This window comes from Lissotriton vulgaris, chromosome 10 (genome assembly GCF_964263255.1).
Source record: "Lissotriton vulgaris chromosome 10, aLisVul1.2, whole genome shotgun sequence".
NCBI lineage: Eukaryota > Metazoa > Chordata > Amphibia > Caudata > Salamandridae > Lissotriton > Lissotriton vulgaris.
The window spans coordinates 18,114,822-18,133,576 of NC_141698.1; the positions used below are offsets into that span (position 1 = coordinate 18,114,822).

The 18,755-nt window shown below is 46.5% G+C and overlaps 1 protein-coding gene across 1 annotated transcript in view; it reads right to left on the reverse strand.

Annotated features, from left to right (window-relative positions):
- LOC147684347 (protein bicaudal D homolog 2-like) overlaps positions 1 to 18,755 on the reverse strand; it is a 130,752-nt gene that overhangs the window by 72,368 nt on the left and 39,629 nt on the right. The gene's annotated exons all lie outside the window — the stretch shown is intronic.

An 18,755-nucleotide genomic window follows, 5' to 3' on the forward strand; every position in this document is an offset into this window, starting at 1 on the left:
TGTTCGCTCGTGCTTCCCACCCGCCCCTCGTTTTTGCGTCTGTTTCCTCGTGACGCCCCCTCGTTGCTGGTTACTAATGCTAGCTGTGGAAATCAAGTGTTTTGTGTTAGAAGGCTGGCGGCCTTGGCAAGTTACCTCTGCAGTGTCATTTTTATGTACAAATACTACCAAGCATGCATCTTAATTCTTCGTGCGTGCTTCTCCGCCTCCCTGAAGCACGGATTAGACGAAGCCCTGGGTGTGTAATAAAAGCCGAAGCACACAGCTCCACAATGCCCCTGAGCTCTGGGCCACGTTCTTGGAGTGCCTTGCTAAGACCTTTTCAGACAGCCCGTCATATCCCCGACTAACAACTGCGACAGAGGGCCCGATACCCACCTCTTCCACTTCAAAGCCTGACGAGGGCATCAAGGGATTGACGTCTCCTCCAATCCCCACAGAGCACCACCACTACTTACAAAAACTGTTCGGAAACGAACCCTAATTGTCTGGCCTGCGGTTCTGTGAGTTTGACCCAGCCATGTCAGACTAGTAAGCTCAAGGATGCGTACGTTTCACTTTCCAGTTGTGTTTAGCTGTTGTGGTCCTTGTTCGTTTTCCCCTTTTTCTTAATTGTGGTGTTTGCAGCTGGAAAAACTATGGATTCGACAGCTTTAGACCACTCCTTCGGATATATTCTGATATGCACACATGCCCTTTGCACCATAGCGTCACATGTGTCAACTCACCCTCATTTGGCGGGTGTTACCCTCTTTCTTCTGCTATTCACCTGCCTTACAAAATGGCTCCATAGACTTTAATGGCGTCACCTAATTTTATAACCTAGATCACTCACCCGCCATAGTACTCATTCCCCATTCACTGTAATGGGTTTACCCTCTTGAATGTCTGACATTACCCGTATTTTTAAGTCAAAAGGTTGATAGGTCTGCAAAGTGCATTGGTGGGCCCAGAGTTCCCTTCAGGGATCGCGACTGCAGGCAGAGAAGACTCGTGCTTGCTGTCCTGCGCCCCCCCCCGTTGCTCGTGCTTGCGGTCCTGCCACCCCCTCGTTGCTCGTGCTTGCTGTCCTGCCCCCTTGATGCTTGTGCTTGCTGCCCTGCCCCCTCGTTGCTTGTACTTGCTCCCCTGCCCCCTACGTTGCTTGTGCTTGCTGTCATGCCCCCCGTAGCTCGTGCTTGCTGTCCTACCCACCTCGTTGCTCGTGCTTGCTGTGCCCCCCCCTCGTTGCTCGTGCTTGCTGTCCTCCCCCTCTCGTTGCGTGTGCTTGCTGTCTTGCCCCTTCGTTGCTCGTGCTTGCTCTCCTGCCCCCCCCCTCGCTGCTTGTGCTTGCTCTCCTGCCGCCCCCTCGCTGCTTGTGCTTGCTGTCCTGCCCCCCTCGTTGCTTGTGCTTGCTGTCCTGCCCCCCGTTGCTTGTGCTTGCTGTCCTGCCCCCCCTCGTTGCTTGTGCTTCCAGTCCTGCCCCCCCTCGTTGCTTGTGCTTCCAGTCCTGCCCCCCCTCATTGCTTGTGTTTCCAGTCCTGTCCCCCTCGTTGCTTGTGCTTCCTGTCCTGCCCCCCTCGTTGCTCGTGCTTGCTGTCCTGCCCCCCTCGTTGCTCGTGCTTGCTCTCCTGCCCACCCTCGTTGCTTGTGCTTGCTGTCCTGCCCCACCCTCGTTGCTTGTGCTTCCTGTCCTGCCCCCAATCGTTGCTTGTGCTTGCTGTCTTGTCCCCTCGTTGCTCGTGCTTGCTGTCTTGCCCCTTCGTTGCTCGTGCTTGCTCTCCTGCCCCCCCTCGTTGCTTGTGCTTGCTCTCCTGCCCCCCCTCGTTGCTTGCTCTCTCCTGCCCCCCTCGTTGCTTGTGCTTGCTGTCCTGCACCCCTCGTTGCTTGTGCTTGCTCTCCTGCCCCCCTCGTTGCTTGTGCTTGCTCTCCTGCCCCCCCTCGTTGCTTGTGCTTGCTGTCTTGCCCCCTCGTTGCTCGTGCTTGCTGTCTTGCCCTCCTCGTTGCTCGTGCTTGCTGTCTTGCCCTCCTCGTTGCTCGTGCTTGGTGTCCTGCCCCCCCTCGTTGCTCGTGCTTGCTGTCCTGCCCCCCCTCGTTGCTTGTGCTTGCTGTCCTGCCCCCCCTTGATGCTTGTGCTTGCTGTCCTGCCCCCCTTGTTGCTTGTGCTTGCTGTTCTGCCCCCCCCTCGTTGCTTGTGCTTCCTGTCCTGCCCCCCTCGTTGCTTGTGCTTCCTGTCCTGCCCCCTCGTTGCTCGTGCTTGCTGTCCTGCCCTCCTCGTTGCTCGTGCTTGCTGTCCTGCCCCCCCTCGTTGCTCGTGCTTGCTCTCCTGCCCCCCTCGTTGCTCGTGCTTGCGGTCCTGCCCCCTCGTTGCTTGTGCTTGCGGTCCTGCCCCCCCCCAGTTGCTCGTGCTTGCTGTCCTGCCCCCCCCCCCTCGTTGCTTGTGCTTGCTGTCCTGCCTCCTCCTTACTTGCTCTCCTGCCATTGGCATTGTAAAAGACAATGCCATTTATTTAGGTTTTAAAAAAAATAACAAAAAAATATTGTCATGAGCAATGCCAATAGCTCTAACTTTAAGAATGCCGAGACCATTGCATTGTAAATGCTTGTTTTTGTATATTTTTATACAAAATTACAGCGTTGACAAACCTCCTTCAAGTGCTCAAAATTTATCCATATGAGATACAGGGGAGTTGCTTTGACACAGTGACAGCCCTGTCCCACTCATACAATAAAGGATTCAGCATGGGGAATATACATGCTTACACTACTGAGCCACCCAACTGGCAGTGGCCGTTTGGTTCTAGAGACAACTTTCATTTTAGCCGGCAGCTGAACTGAAGAGGCCAGCCCTTCAGAATCTTGGCCACCAAACAGTGTACTGCTGGTGGAGGGTCCTGTGGTAGATCGGTGGTAGGGTTAACCGACAAGTGACACCCCTTGTGGCATAGCCGATAGTTACCAGTGGCTTCAGGCCTGAAGGGCTACAGAACCTGGGACCTTATTTGTATCCGACACCTTTGATGGTATGAAGCCCTTTGGGAATTTGACAAGGGCATTTCAACGTCATAAATCCCTGCTTTTTAGACATTTCCAATTACAGCATGCACCAAAAAGAATACCATGGCATTGATGGACCTCTCTGAATTCAGCCCCTTGGTAACTAAGCTGGTGCTCCCTCTCCCTCAATAAAGAGGGTATTCTCAGAGCATACAGCTCATTAGTAGTGAACCCGCCAAACCAATTTCAAAGCCTGTTACCCTGGTGAAAAGTGACCTGGGGAACTTGGAGGAGGATAAGCGAGGGGCACCAAAATCTCAGCCCATGAATTAGGAAAGCCAGTCAAATGGACTGAGCGCATTCAATCATCAGGGCAGCCCTTTTCAGAGAAGGCTGATGCTACACAGCTGAATTAGTGACACTGGACTGCTTACAAACAACACATCTTATGGGACCAGGTGGCGGTTTTAAACATGCTTTTATGTTTTAAAGAAAAATGCTCTGACTAGACAATAGTTGGAGTGTAATCTGTGCCATCAAACTAGGATTACTAGCAGGCCACCTTCCCCAAGTAGGCCTTGTGCTGCTCTGCTTCACCATCCTCAGAATAGTGTACTACAATGGGGTACTTGATGCCAAAGAAAGACAATTGGAGAAGATCCATAATAAGGCTCAAGCACAAAAATAGACCTTTCCTTCACGGACCACTGTACCAGAAGAGCAAAATCACCACAAACCGAGGCTCCCACTTATGAAGATCATACTTCTGCCTGCTGAAGTCAGATTATTTTTTTTTTTTACACAGACCAAGTTTTGTTTTCTTTCCATCTTGTCACTGAGCAGGTGAGTCTCAATACTGCCCTAGAGGCTATGTTTGATTCGGTTACCAGAGCAAGCTCTACATTCAAATATATGGCTCACCTGGGAGAAAAGCAGTTGCATGTCAACATACGCATGCTTTCAAATTACATTTTTGGATTGGCATACTGTCGCCACTAATCTGCCACGGCTACCTGCTCGGCCCTGCTTGCCTGGCACCTTCTGCTGAGATGGATCTAGTGGCATTGGATGCAGACGCAATGAAGCCACTTTGGGTCCTAGCTTTCCCAAACAGCCACGTTGGAGGGGTTTATAGCTTGGAATTCCATAGGCATCTCAACACTGGTTAGCGAGCGTCTGGACAGGCACATCTATTTGCACCTTACAGACACTTACACTATGCAAAAGACACAGATCGTCAGTTTTTTGGTGTTTTTGTTTTTAATATAGCCGCAATTTGCCCGTGCACAACATCCCCTCCCCCCAGCACAACACCCTGTAAGCTCACCTGTTGGAATCAAATTTAGTCAGAAAGGGCATTAATCTCTCGCTTCTACCACTCACTAGTAAATAATACTCCCGACCCCATGACCGCTCTGATGAAGAGATGGGAGGGAGATCTGGGCCCCTTGGATGACAGACTGGGTGGAGGCTTAAATGGCCCCAGATCCTTGGCAATCTCTATGAAACCCAGTCTCACCCAGTTGAAACATCTCCACTACGTATACTACTGCCCCTCACAGTTACATAGGATGGATGTCGCCTATCACCGCGGTGCTGGCAGAGTTGGCACCCAGCAGGCACCTTCTTCCATGTGGTATGGGACTGCCCGGACATCCAAACATACTAATCAAGGATTTGCAGGGCCCTTTCCCAGATTTTGAGGTGGGCAATCCCTCTTGATCCAAAGTTAGTCCTCTTGGGCCTGCTGAACACATGGAGTGGAAGTCGCCATACTAGACAGCTAGTTGGATAAGGTCTCATCACTGCAGAACTGGACATTGCCCCATCCTGGCGCTCAAGACTGGCCCCACCACTCCTTGACCCGGGGATTGATTAACATCACAGAATATGGGGGGGGGGGGGGGGCGTGTTGGCTAACATACTCTGAATCTCTGCATTTGTGACTTAGTTCATTTACGACATGTCTTTGTACTTCTGCCAGCTGGACATTGAGAGGTTGGCCTTACTGCAGCATTGTTTTTGTTTGTTGCGTTTTTTGTTTTGTAATCTGAAAATCAATACGCAGATTTATAATAAATGACTAAAAACTGAAACAAGAGGCAAAACTTCTACTTCGAACAACAACTTGCAGTGTCTGTTAGATAGTGGGAGTGTGCAAAGGATCCGATCTACTGCAACATATGGTACAAGCATACCCTTTACCAGCATAGGACCTTTCAAAGTGATGCTTTAAACAGAGTACAAAGCAGTGATAACTGGGATGGTGAGGCCCACGTTCTCAGTTCATCTAAACCATACCTATAGTACTGGTTCTACAAACTCCACACGGCACCTCTGTGGAAGATTTATTTGGTAGCAAAACACCACTGTTTAGAGTCCAATATTTTGCAAATTAGTTCCTATATGAAAGAGGTGCAGGTGTTGTGGTGTCCCATGTACCTTTTAGAGGCTCCTTCCACACAAACACGCAGAACATTAGATAAGAATAGAGCAAAGGAAGCACAGACTAATAATTTTGCCTAGGAAATAAACCAGTCAGTCAGAGGGAGCCACATTGATGTAGGAGGCCACAAGTTGTAGAAGTATGGAAAGCGATCATTGGATGCCTCAATGTGAAAGGACTTATCGTTGGCTTCAGTGTCTAAGCCAGAGGTCTTCAATCTGTGGGGAGAGATCACCAGGGGGGGGGGCATGGAGTTAAAAGATGGGAGGGCGAACATTCCCCAGCCTCAATTGTGCCTGGAATCCAAAACTTTGCTCTTAGTTTTGGAAAAAGAATGGTCTTTGGACGCTTTAATTCCGATCGTTAAATGGATTCAGCTGAAGTCTCATTAATCGAGTCTCCTGTGCTGTGAAAAGCAGTCATGCCAAGGTGCCTGCTTGCCTGAATGAAATGCAAATGTGAGCTGTGAGTTAATCTGCAAGTGTAAAGGGTTCTTGAGAGCCGGTTCTGGATTTAATTGATCGAATCACTGTGTTGACAGATTTTTTTTTATTTTTATAGTGCAAAGAGTTAACTGGGCTGTTAAGGGCATGCTTTTAATAGTAACTGTATTTACACAACCCTAAGGAAGGGTTGACGGGACAGTTATGCAATTTTATTTTTTTTACATTACATAGGTCTCGTATTACTAAAAACTACATTTTGGAAGCACCATTTTATTGAAAAACTATTTGTACATTTTCCTAGCAGTCTATCTTATACTGTGTGCAATGTTAGAATAAAATAATGACTTACATATTCACAGTGCTTTCTATCAAAGTCTGTAACCTCGTAGCACTAAAACTACACAAGTCACTATTCTCCACTGCACCAACCAAGATTACATTCTGGATCTCTCTGGTAACACACAAACCTCTGCAGTGCATTAACTAATAGAGGTTTCATAATTCACTACAGTGCATTTCCCACTGAGTAACAACTTTTTCAAATGTATTTTTCATTTAAGCAGCTCATCATTTTATATGTAGCTAAATAAATTACTGAATATTTTGGGGATTATGTAGGAGAGGCTTGCACCGCCAGAGCATCACTTGTTTTTGACGCCCCGGGGACACAAGCCCCTCAACCATACTTGCACGGCGGTGCAAAGTCACCCTGCTTGGCCTCATAGCTATGGAGTAAGACAGAGCGGCGCAAGAGGGAGACGTTGTGTGGGTGTTCCCACACAACACCCATGGATTTTGATGCTGCCCCAGATTTACAAGGTCCTGTAAACCTGGGGCCGCCCCAAAACCTTACACACCCCCAGCGGAGGCGTAATGGGTAGAAAGGTTTTCATTTATCTTTGTTTTTTCCTCTTTCCATGTGTGCTGCATTCTCCAGCTCACATAGAAAGAGCAGAACACCTCTCAGGATTATTTTTTGTGAAGGATGGTGCCCCTTCCTGCACAAAAACAATCCTGCCTACATTGGTGCTAGGCATCAATTTGTAAGCCGACGTAAGGGGAAAGGACAGGAATGCACTGTATTTCATAAATACAGTGCATTCCTGCCCTTTCACATTAGCGTAGGATAATGCAGCAAGACGACATGCGGCGCTGCCCTATGCAATTCCTTATAAATGAGGCCCTTTGTTTTTAGCTACACATTGGACCACCCCCCGACCTTTGGTTTGCTAAACACGGTTTAATAATATTTTCCCACAGTAAAATGATTTGCTATGGGAATTGGGGGCATTTGTGTTTGTCGATGAGGAGGTGTACCAGGTTCTGCAAAGGTTTGTCGGGAGGTGTCCCGACACCTAAAAATTGACAAGGAAGTCTCAGAATTAAAAAGTTTGAAAACCTCTGGTAGACGTCTTCTAGCTCTAAAGCCTAAGAAGGATCAAGAAGGCTGGTTTGTAACCTTTGGTTGGCTGGTGCTTAAAGGAGTCAGGGATACTGCTGTCATTATTACAGGTTTGAAGCTCTCAGTGGGTGAATTGTTTAAACGTGGCATCTGAAGGCAACCCTATGATCGTGTTCTGAATAACTATGTCAAAAAGGTAAGAAGAAAAAAATCCTGAGCACGCAGGTCTGTGCAGAAGCACAGAGCTGTTAACAGCTCCAGCTTGGGTGACAGTAAGGTCTTAATCTGGAGCTGCTGCAGATCAGCCAGTTTATCTTCTTATGCAGGCAAGAGATTGTTTCATCTGCTTCTGAAAATAGATCCAACACAAGTCTGTTGTCCCAGTAGTGTGTAAACTGCACAAGGATAGAGCAGCATAATTCGGTTAACCCACACGGATTTGATTTGCCATTTATAAAGCTCAACAGTTACTTCACACAAGTATCCAGGCACTCAGCAGAGGAGTTCGCTAGGTCATATGCAACATATCACAGCACTACATAAGCATTAGAAAACCACCCTGGAGGAACCCAGTCACCTGCACAAGCCTGGTCCATAATATGAGAAACATAATAGGTTTTGATCATCTTCCTGAACATCAGATTGTAATCTTGCCTGCTGAGGACCAGAGCAGTCCAGGTTCTAGCGGTTGGTCACAGCTAGGGAGTGCCCTTCCAGTCTAACTTGCTTAAAAATGGGGGATAGCCAAGATGAATGTGTGTGCATATCTCAATCCTCTCTCTGGAATATACCAAGCGAAATGAGATTTCAAGTGCATGTCATACCTGGTGTTGTAGAGGGTTTGGTGTCCTCAATGCAAAGAAATTAAAAACAACGTTTTTCCCCCCTTCAATAGAAAGTCAGTGCAGTTTCTGCAACTGCCCTGAAATCGAAGACATTCCCCTGAGACCCAGTAGAATACTAGCCGTGGCATTTTCGCATAACTGTAATTTGTGTATTAGATATTTTGGGGCCCTGACCAAGAGCAAGTTGCAATCTAATCTGGCTATAATCAGAGCCAGTAATATATACTTTCTAGCCAATAATGGAATGAAGGGTAAAATCTTAACTAAAAGTAGTCTCCTAAAGCCTATATTACAGGTGGTTATACATGCTTCTCCAAGTTGAAATAAATTCGCATTTGGGAAATGGCCATACGAGATGCTTCCATGAGTCTCATCTAGAACCGAGGAAGGCCGAGGTACAAACCTTTGCCCCTTTTCTGGAGCTCATCGCGTCATAATGAAGCATGCCAGGTGATCACCTATTGCTACAAATACCTCATTCTCTGGGGTGCTGCTTTAGACACAGATTTCAGACTGCAGGCATGTCTCAGGCAAAATTGTTATTTATGCAAGGGGTGGATTAAGTCTAGACAACTGTATTGTAAAAGTTGCTTTAAATATTAAGCCAATCAAGACCATGTCCTACTTTCTGCACGACTTTGTCAGACCAGACGTTTCTACCCACACAATTCAACTTGGGTGGGTTACCTGTAGCAGACTCGTGTTGAACTGGGAGATCTGTGCCTTTGACAGTGCAAGGTTGTGATATCGTAAGTTATCATCTAGGAAACAACTGTATGGAAAAGCTCCCCAGACCTAAATACAGACATCAGTGTGGTCATACCCGGTGCTTGTAATTCAGGGTAGGAGTCAGTCAATAGGTTTCAGATAAGGCTCTTTACAGATATAGCTCAACTTGCCACCACTCACATCAGGTAAGCCAGATGTCTCTGGCCCAGAATACAGACTGCTGGTGCAGTCATTGAGCACTTATTAATGCACAAGTGCAAAACCATAGGTCTTCATCTTCTGTGCGGTGACATCAAAAACCAGAAAAGTGACGATACAAAAAGACTCCAGGAGCAGGATCTAGCGAAACAGAATAAGCCGTTCTTCAACACTGGCACTGCATCCAAGGACCACTTTTGAGCCATCCTTCGGTGCAGGTTCTATCAGGGGCTGACATTCTATGAGTTGAAGACTAATCTGTTAGGTCTACAGAAACATATTAAGGTATTCTCTATTATTTCTCTCCATGTTACTTACATTACACCATATCCATCTTCTGTTCAAATGTTGCTTTTCTCATGTGCTATAATGTGATATAACTGGCTTTAAGTTAAGAACTGTAACAGGCAACTGGTGCAGGAGAGGTATATAAAACTTAATATCTTTACATTCATGGCATCTTATTTTTAAATAAAGAGAAATATCTTCCACTCAGTGATGTATGCTTTGATTCAAAGAAGCGTTTGAAAAACAATAGTTTTGGAGCAGCCAAAGAGGTCCAAGTGGTATCCCCTTGGGGATACTTTAATAGAATAATAATGGATAATCAATATCTTAGGGAGCAGTGAGAAATATGAACAAGGACATGTAGGTTGAAGTAACATTTATTTTAAGAAAATAGTCAGTGCTCACATAGGGAAGTGACAAAAAGCGTGACTTTAAAACAAACATCGCAATGACAACATATATTGGAACTCTTCAGGAATTTACAGATTGTAAGGAGTTCCTGTTGTAGGGGTCGACGGTTTTGCGATCTTAGCTAATCAAGATCATCTTCAGGACATAACAATAGTGAGCAAGCTGAATTCTGCAGACGTACATGGAGGCAATGAGCCTTCACCGCTGATTTGACATGGGCCAATCAACATCCTAGAGGTTTAGCACAGAGGGTCTACTGCAATCCAATCCACTTAGAAGTGGGTGGTTAGTTTACCAAGGGGGTGCTCTGGTCTACAGTACTGTGATTACCATATATATTTTGAATGGGTGTCCCAGGCGGAAAATCTCACACTGAAGTGGCAATCCTGAACACAACAAGGAGATGAAAGCAAGAAAGTAACTTGTTTGGCATAACAGGAAGAGACTATGAAGTACACGGTAGCGGTTACAGGTAGGATGGTTTCAAATACACAATATCAATTATCCCTGCTGGGAAAGCAAAGTGTTGCATTAGTCTGATCTGGGGCATACAGACTCAAGCCGGAAGAGCTACTTTTACAAATGGGATTAAAGACACACATTGAGATAGATCCATCGACAAAGACGCAGGATTAATTCTGATAATAGGGAAGGAGTGTACTACATCCACGAAAAAGAGTGGACAAGACCACTTGACATGTAACCTAGATATTTAATCTAAATACAAACTTTACAGAAAGTTGTCTTCGGACTGCTTCTGCCCCACAGCCCAGCAGGCCTTTCATGACACGTTGCTGGTTGTGCCCAGAACTACTGACGCAATTACTGGCCTGATGTGACTGAATCTGAACCAGCCATAACAGGCTTTCAGAGGCTTACCCGTCTCAGATTGATCTGGTCCCACTGCCATTTTAGAAGGGATCCTGGCACAAGACCTCTCTGTAAATATGCTGACATGTAACAGACTCTGCTGTCTTCCAGCCTTTCAGTTGATCCAGACAGGTGACTGCAATGCTGATCAGTAGCACATTGCCTTCTGTGGCTTGTAATTTTGCTTTAGTTCTATCACAAGCAGAGACTTCTGTGTATTTACATATCAAGTAACGTTTGCCAACGAGCCAGAAGCAGGTGTGATCACATAAGACTTAAGTCCTTTCTGCAGTTATTTAACTGACTTTGCCTCAGACTTTATAACCGGTCAGAAGCAGGTTACAACAGGGACTTTGCCATATATGGAATACATTGTTTTTAAGCGGGAAAAAAAACAAACAGCCAAGTTTTGCTAATGTAAAGGAGCAGATGAAGCATACATTAAATTAAAGTTATAACTTTAAGTTCTTCAATCAAATTTTTTTCACAAGAAAAAAGACCACAGACGAAATAAGAGCCAGATCACGGATGACGAGCTTTCAAGGATTCCAAAACTACCAAATTCCTCGAAATTCAATGGAACACTGTTGGACTTTGCCCTTTTCTCCTATTTTTTTTGCGTTTGCCTCATTTTTCTCACCTACTTTTCGTTAGCCTTAGGTCTCTGGGCACCTTCCGATTGCTTACCAATGCTAAGGTGCAGGTGCTCTCTTCCCTTAAGATAGCTGCCACTGACCCCTGCTACTGCAGTGTGGTCTTTTTAGGCGCACTCTAGTAGCCAGGAGCTGGATGGAACCCTTAAACAATGTTGCAATGCCAGCCTGCCAATAGCTAGAATGAGGGAAGCTCCTGGAACCTTCCAGAACAGGGGCAGTGACACCAACTGCCAACTGTCACTATATAAGGAAAGGGAGGGAAACTTTCCTGAGAGAGAGTAGTTGGGGCATCACTGACCTGGAGGAACCTACGCAGGAGACTTGGGCGGTAGGGCCTAGTCAGGAACCTATGCCACTGGGGGTGACAGGGTTTAGGCGCAGCCCACCAAGCTGTGTGAGGAACACTGTAGCCCAGCCGGAGGGGAACCCAGGGACCACCTGAAGTGATTTACTGAGGAAACTGGACAAGCCTTCAACTCACCACCACCCCCCTCCCCCCCCTCCTCTCTTCAAGGAACTTCTACCAAGGGTGCAGGATCCAGCTAGCGCCAAGAAGACCTTACTGCCCACAGGACTGGTGGGGAATCAACCAGGTATTAGCGCTGCATTCCCCTTGAGAAGCGGTGTGAACTGCTAACTGCCAAGCTCTGTATTCCCCTTGAAAAGCGCTGTGAACTGCTGACTGGCAAGCGCTGTGCCCCTTTTGAGAAGCGCTACTGCGTGGAGACCCTGTGTGGGCCCTGAGCGTGCTACCTGAGGCGTGATGGAATTGCTCTAAAGCGCCACTAGGACCGAGCGCTTTGACCACTTAATGCTCGTCAGCTTGGGCCCCCCCAATCGCACTTCTGTCGAGCTCTTTTGCACTTCTGCTTTAGCCTTTGAGCTTTACAGTCATCGTTGCAGCCTGACACCTTCTCCACGACGTTGGACCTGCATTCTGCACCCCCTCAGCGGCGCCAAGAGAAGGCCACCGTAGAATCTGGTCAAGCCGCAGTAGGCCTCGTTAGGCCTGAAGCCGGGATCTAGCGTCACGTGACCCTGCACAAGGGGCTCGCAGAGACTACCGGAGCCCCTGCGCACCCCCGACTTCACCGGAGGGCTTAAAAGGAGCTCAGGAGCCTACAACACCACCGGAGGGGGCGGTAGGAAGAGCGCGCCTCCAGGAGTCATCTTACCTTGTGCTGACCCTTCGCAAGGGCCCGAACAGGGGCCGAAGAACTGCGGTAAACCCCCAGGGAGGCTCCAAGTCCGCCCTCCCCACGGGAGACTATAGTGGGGCCCCGTTGGCCCCAAGAGATACTGAGGACTGGGCAGGGGCCCTAAGAAACGTTAACCCCTTAGCAGGGGAAAGGTTGTTCTACTGTGGTGGCCTGATCGTTAAGGGAATTGCCATACTTCGCTCCTGAGTCATGTCCTGCCTATTATGACCAAAAGAAATGCTCATAACTAAGTGTTAATTGCTTTATTCCAGCCGGATGAAATGCACTGTATTTGCTGATAAATGGCTTCTTTTTGCAGCTAGGAAATGTTTACCCTCCAGTAGTGACTGCTGCTGAGCAATGAGATGTTATTTAAAAGTCTGAGAAGGAAATTCTTTGCAGGTGCCGACTAGGAGTAAGGCTGTTACCAGGCCTACCGTTATTTAATATTTATTTACATATTTATTGCTGAGAAATGCAAAACCTGTGTTTTAAAGGAACAGCAATGAGTTAATACCACTGTAATTTGACTGCTCCGATTCTAATTCAAGATAAAACTTATTTATTTGAATCAAGCATTCTGGTGTTGACTCAGTCCTTGAGTGCCTTTATTGTCTCAGTGGAGGAGTGTGTTGTGTAGTCCCTTTACACCCAAGCTTCGGGTGCCTGCCAGCTCGAACCAAGCTACCCCCGGGGACCTGGCGAACCCAGTTCCTATAAACACCATCTCTGGCAAGTCAATTTACTCCCATCTTGGGGAAATAGAAGATTTCAAACCAGAGTGATCTTCCATAAATCTTTGACAGAGTAGCAACGAGTTCATTCAAGGCTAGCTACAGCAGAATCAAAACAAGTCGAAATATATACATTTCCAGTGTTTGAAAGGTGCCTTCCAGTGCTAGAAGATTATTTTTAAATGCATGTTTAAACTCCTGGCTTGAAGCCCTTGCTGATGACTGGTGGAAGAAAGTTCTAGTGGATGGGTTAGAGTAGGTAAAATGACGAGAACCTAGCTGCAGTACTGGGCAAATTGGGTGAGACCAGGGTGCAAATAGGTTGTTGTAAAGTATCTAGGGCTCTAGTGTTAATTTCCAGATTCATTCCCTTATAGGTATAACTTATCATATCCTTATATAGGCATAAGAATCATAACCCGATTTAGACACAGCCAATGCAGGCCAAATACGGCATGGCTACTTCCCACTAAGCTCCTAGAGTACAACAAGTTCTTGAAGACAACCAGCCTTCAGCAGCCCAGGAATTTCCCCTGCTGCAGTATTGATTTGTCCCAGAACTCCTGGAGCGTGTAAAGAACTTGGAGTTCTTAGTGACATTATTCTGTCCACCCTTACGTCAAACTCAGCACCTTCCAGGTATAAATATGCCCACATCTGCCCTAGCAAACACACGGTGGTTTTGGAGCAGATAGACTAACTACTTGCCAGACGCCCTGCTGTAGGAGAGTGCTGACGGAAACAGACCCTCCCTGCTGACGCACTGAGCGAAACGCTGTCTTTTCTCCTGCCGAGAAACCCAGCTCCAGTGTTTCCCTGCTACCCTTGCGGGTTACTGGGAGATTGAGTCCTGAGAGAGATACAAGACCTCCTTCATTCTATAACCAAGGTACGGAGCCGATTAGACCCTTTAGAGAATTCTTGGATAGATTCTTGGCAGAAACCATTTAACTCCAGCTACACCTCACTTACTTCTTCCCTTGTACTAGACTTAGGTTAGGTACACCAGGGTAGGCGTATTTTAGATGCACCAGTTGAGTACTTTTAGTCATTATTTATCATTGTATGTATTTTAGCTATTTTATGTATCTTATGGCTTAGAAACCATATCATGCTTTTACAGTATTATTTCATAATACTCCCTTTACTGTACACACTTTACTTCATAGCAAGTATTAAGATTGTAGCAATTCACTTCTCTTGCATGAGAACGAAGACTGCTCAATAAATAACCTTTTTATTGAAAACGCCTGTCTCTATTTCTCTGCAAAAAATCTGGTGAAACGAAGCATGCACGATTGACTGAGTGAAATAGCCATCTATTGTTTCTGCGACTCTGGAGATATTCCTTATTTCAGGAGGAACAAAGTTGTCATGTTATATGGTTGTCAGAGACCAATCCTTTCTTGTGTATTCAAGAGTTTCTAGTGACCTCTGAGCTAGCTGGCACACACAATTAAGTCTAACATATGCAATAGAGACCTAGTCGGCTTTAGTCCTACGTCTAAACTATCGGTTATGTTATTCCAATGCGCAGAGCCTATTGGGAATAGAGAAACTACACTACAAGGTTTAAGATGCATGAAGGGTGTAGTGGAGTTAGGATATCAAAAACGCAGCCTGAAGGAAAGGCATGGATAGATTTAAATGCAGGGGTCAAGAACCTATAAAAGGCACAGGGATTCTGCTGAAAGCCTGCTTGGAGGCAATAGAAGATGCCCCGAGTGTCTGGGGAGAGCAAGAGTTCTCATAGCGAAGTTACAAGATACTGGCCCACTAGGGAAAAATAAATAGTGAGGGCTTTCTAGGTTAGCAAATTTGCATCATGCAGAAGCAAGGATACTGTATCCAGTGGTTAAACATGAAAAAGCATGCCAGTAGCCAAAGCAGCTGCTCTACAGAACTGTTCCACCGGTATACACCTGGAGCAGCCAAAGATAGCACTTAGGCGATGGTGCTGTGAGCAAGATATTAGAGGTCAATGGGGGTGGCTATCCTGGTCTCCTCCTTTCCCAAGAAGATTGGCCCAAAACAGGTAGAAATTAGAGGCAGATTACACAATGGACCACTCGGCCAAAGGTCAGGGACAGTCTGGAGCTCTCTCACGTTAAGGGACACCATTACTGTAAGAGGTGGGCCTGATAGATAGCTGGAGGTCTCGACATTTCAACGTTTGGGATTACACTTTTTACTCCCACTCAACATACGTGAGGATAGATTACTTCCTGGGTACCTTTGGTATTGTGTCTCACACCCAAGCTGCTGAAATACTGCCAAATTCACTGTCGGACCATGCGGCTGTTGCTCTCGCACCTTCTCTTCCATTCACTCGACCTCTACCCAAGACTTGGCACCTTCAGGACACATTTTGGCACTGCCCCACTGTAGTCCAGAAGATTACTGCTGTGCCAAGGGACTCCTTGACACAAACGACAACCCCGAGACCTCAGTCACCACTCTCTGGGAAATCCTGAAGGCAGTGATTTGGGGGCGGGAGGTTATCGAGATTGCCTCAGCAGACAACATGATACACAGGGACAAGCAGGACCAACTCACAAAAGGTCCAACAGCTGGAGCGTATCCACCAACAGACTGGTGCTCCCCGGATCCGGCGACAGCTCGAAGCTCCGCGAACTCAGCTGTCCGGCATAGACTTGGACAGGGGAGGACATGCAGCGCTCCAGTAGCGACATACCTTTTATATCGGGGTAATAGATGTGGGAGGCTGCAGACCCAATGGCAGTCGTTTGGGATCAAGTCAGTGGTCGATTCAACTGGGACCCTACAGCCTGAGGACTTACATATAGCGGAACCATTCCACAATATGCAGACCTCTACGAGACACAGCCAATACACCCCCCCCCCCTCTACCGTTACCTCCAGGAGGCTAAGAACACCAGGCTAACAATCAAGCTGCGACTCTGGACTGCCCGCTCAGAGTTGAAGAGGTGGTGTGCCATCCCCCGGCAAAAAAAGGCTTACATCTCCTGGCCCAGACGGATTCCCTGCGTTTTTTTTGTTGTTTTTTTATAAGACGCTGTGCCCCATCCTGGGCACCATACTCACCAGCCTACAAAGCTGTTGGGGTTTTCACGCACTACCACGGACAATGCTGGGGGCTTCTATTGTAGTCATACTCAAGCCCAGCAAGGACCAACACCACTGTGCCTCTTACAGGCCGATTTACTTATTGAATGTTGACAGAAAACTGTTCACTGGGATCTTTGATTAGAGTTATGTTTCAGGATGGTCTCTTGCCTGGATTTGTCTCTTTGATAAACCAATAAAGAAATTTAAATATTAATACCAGATGTTAACCAGAATAAAAAAAAATGCAAGTTAGGCAAATCACAGTCACTACTTTGTAACTTATTTTATTTTTTCCAAGCACATCCGAGGCAAAAACGGTTTACCATAAATTGCCAAATCCATAATCCTGCCCTAGAGGAAATCCAGAGTTGTGCATTTCAGTACAGGCTGCGCGATTCATAGCTCTACCCGCAGCATCCACCATTTGCTTTCAGTCTCTGCTTGAAGAAATTCTACACATTTCTCAATGTGGTCCCACTTGAATGTCTCCGCAGAATATCACTGTGGCAAAGTTTATCTTCCATGCCTCTGTTTCTTTGTCCCAAACTGAGGTAACAGAGGAGGATGATCCAGACATACCAATGAGCAATGCTGCTATAACAGCAGACTGAGTACAACAGTGTTCAGCTCAATACAAAGAGGCCATTCTTTGGAGAGAAATAATATAGAACAAATTGTGCCCAAAGCACTGGAAACTGCCCATTTTAAATATCATCTTGTGCAAGTAGATATGGACTTCTAAAATACAGAATAGCTTTTTTCTATAGCCAGAACAGGTTTTGATTGATCTTGAGGAGCAAGCATATAGTGAGCAGAAGCAGTAGGCATGTTTAAAGACTGGAGAACCAAATCCGGTACCTACATAGCATTAAGCATTGCCGTTGGATATGGCTTGCCCAGATCTGGTTCCAGCTTCACATTCTTAAACAGATTAAAACTACCTCAGCCATTTAGGCGGTCCCTTCTGGTGTTCGGAAGGAGGATTAGTTGCGTCAAGTTGTGCAGTTTATAGCCTAGCCTGGATAGGTTTGGCTAAAACAGACTTTCAGGCAAAATAGATGTTAGCAGTCCATACTATTAAGCAAGCCATGCTAGTGCAGCCATAGAACCGTAGTTCAGTTTTCCCATTTACTTACCAGCTAGGGAGGGATGGTGAAGGGAGACTGGAGGAGTAGTAAATCTCAGTTTAGTGTGGTTTCATACTGAACAGCTAAACAATAATCACAGGCAAACCAGGTGGTGGAGGAATAACTTAAGTAAACAAATACTCTGGAATTCTGTCACTTGTCTTTTCACAAGATGACACAGGCTCTCCAGAGAACCCATGAGGAAGACAGAAGAACTCCAATGAGAAATATTGTGGACTCACTCTGGCCCTGATGGAGAACTAAGGGAGCTCTTGATGAGGTGACGATATTTATCTATGCCACTGACTTAATTCCAGCACTGAGCCATGACCATCCAAGTGCGCACACCTGGGAACAATAGTCAAAGTTTGCTTGAATAGTCTTAAAAATCAATCGGATACAGTTCAGCATTCACCTGCCAATCTTTTCTTTCTTCTCGTTCTTGTGATGAATAGAAGGAGCATCTAAATATCTGACCAGCACAGAAGTAATATACTAAAAAGCTCTTTGGGTGTTCAAACGAAGGCACCACTTTTGAGCTCAGCCTCACTGGCACTAGTTAAAAAAAAAAAAACATTTAAAAAAAGGGGGGGGGGAAATTCACCCTCCACTGGCAAGGTTTGGTACCGGGCTCAGCAGCCTTCCTAGGGATTTGCCTCATGTTAACCTATTAGTGGTGCACTCAAGCAGAAGCACTCCTCGGCGGTATCATGAGGACCATCAGGCTTAAATAGAGGTCCTGGTATAGCAATAACCAATAGCCTTGCGACTGGGAGGTACTTGAACCCAAATGTATGGACCTGAAGGGCTTACCTCCCTACTGGGCAGTTAGAGGCCCTAAAGATTGGTGCAGACAGGCGCGGAAGAGTACTGAACACCATTAGCTAAATGCAACAGGGGGCAACATGTTACAAAGAAACTCATGTAGTACTGGTCTTGTATTTGACAGCCACGTCTTGCCCAGTGCCTTTGGCTGGATTCCTGCATTGAAATGTGAGGAACTCCAGGGATAGCGGAGGCCCTAAACCGCAGCGAATCAGTCAATGGTGAGGAACTACTTCACAAAGAGTACTGCTTACTGCCAGTCTTCCAAGACATACACGGATGAGAAGAAATTAAGTTATCAGAACTAAGAAAGAAATGCCCTATTTAGAGAGTGGAGACAAGGTAAGATAATAGCTAAAAGATGGAGCCTTAAGAGCCCCTTCCTCCCCATGTCCGGGCAGTAGATGGAACCAAGAACTGGGCTGGGTGACACAAAGGCAGGGAAACAACCCAGTACACAAGGGGACACTTCGAAAAAAATGAAGTAACTGCATCTTTTGCAAAAGCGCTCAG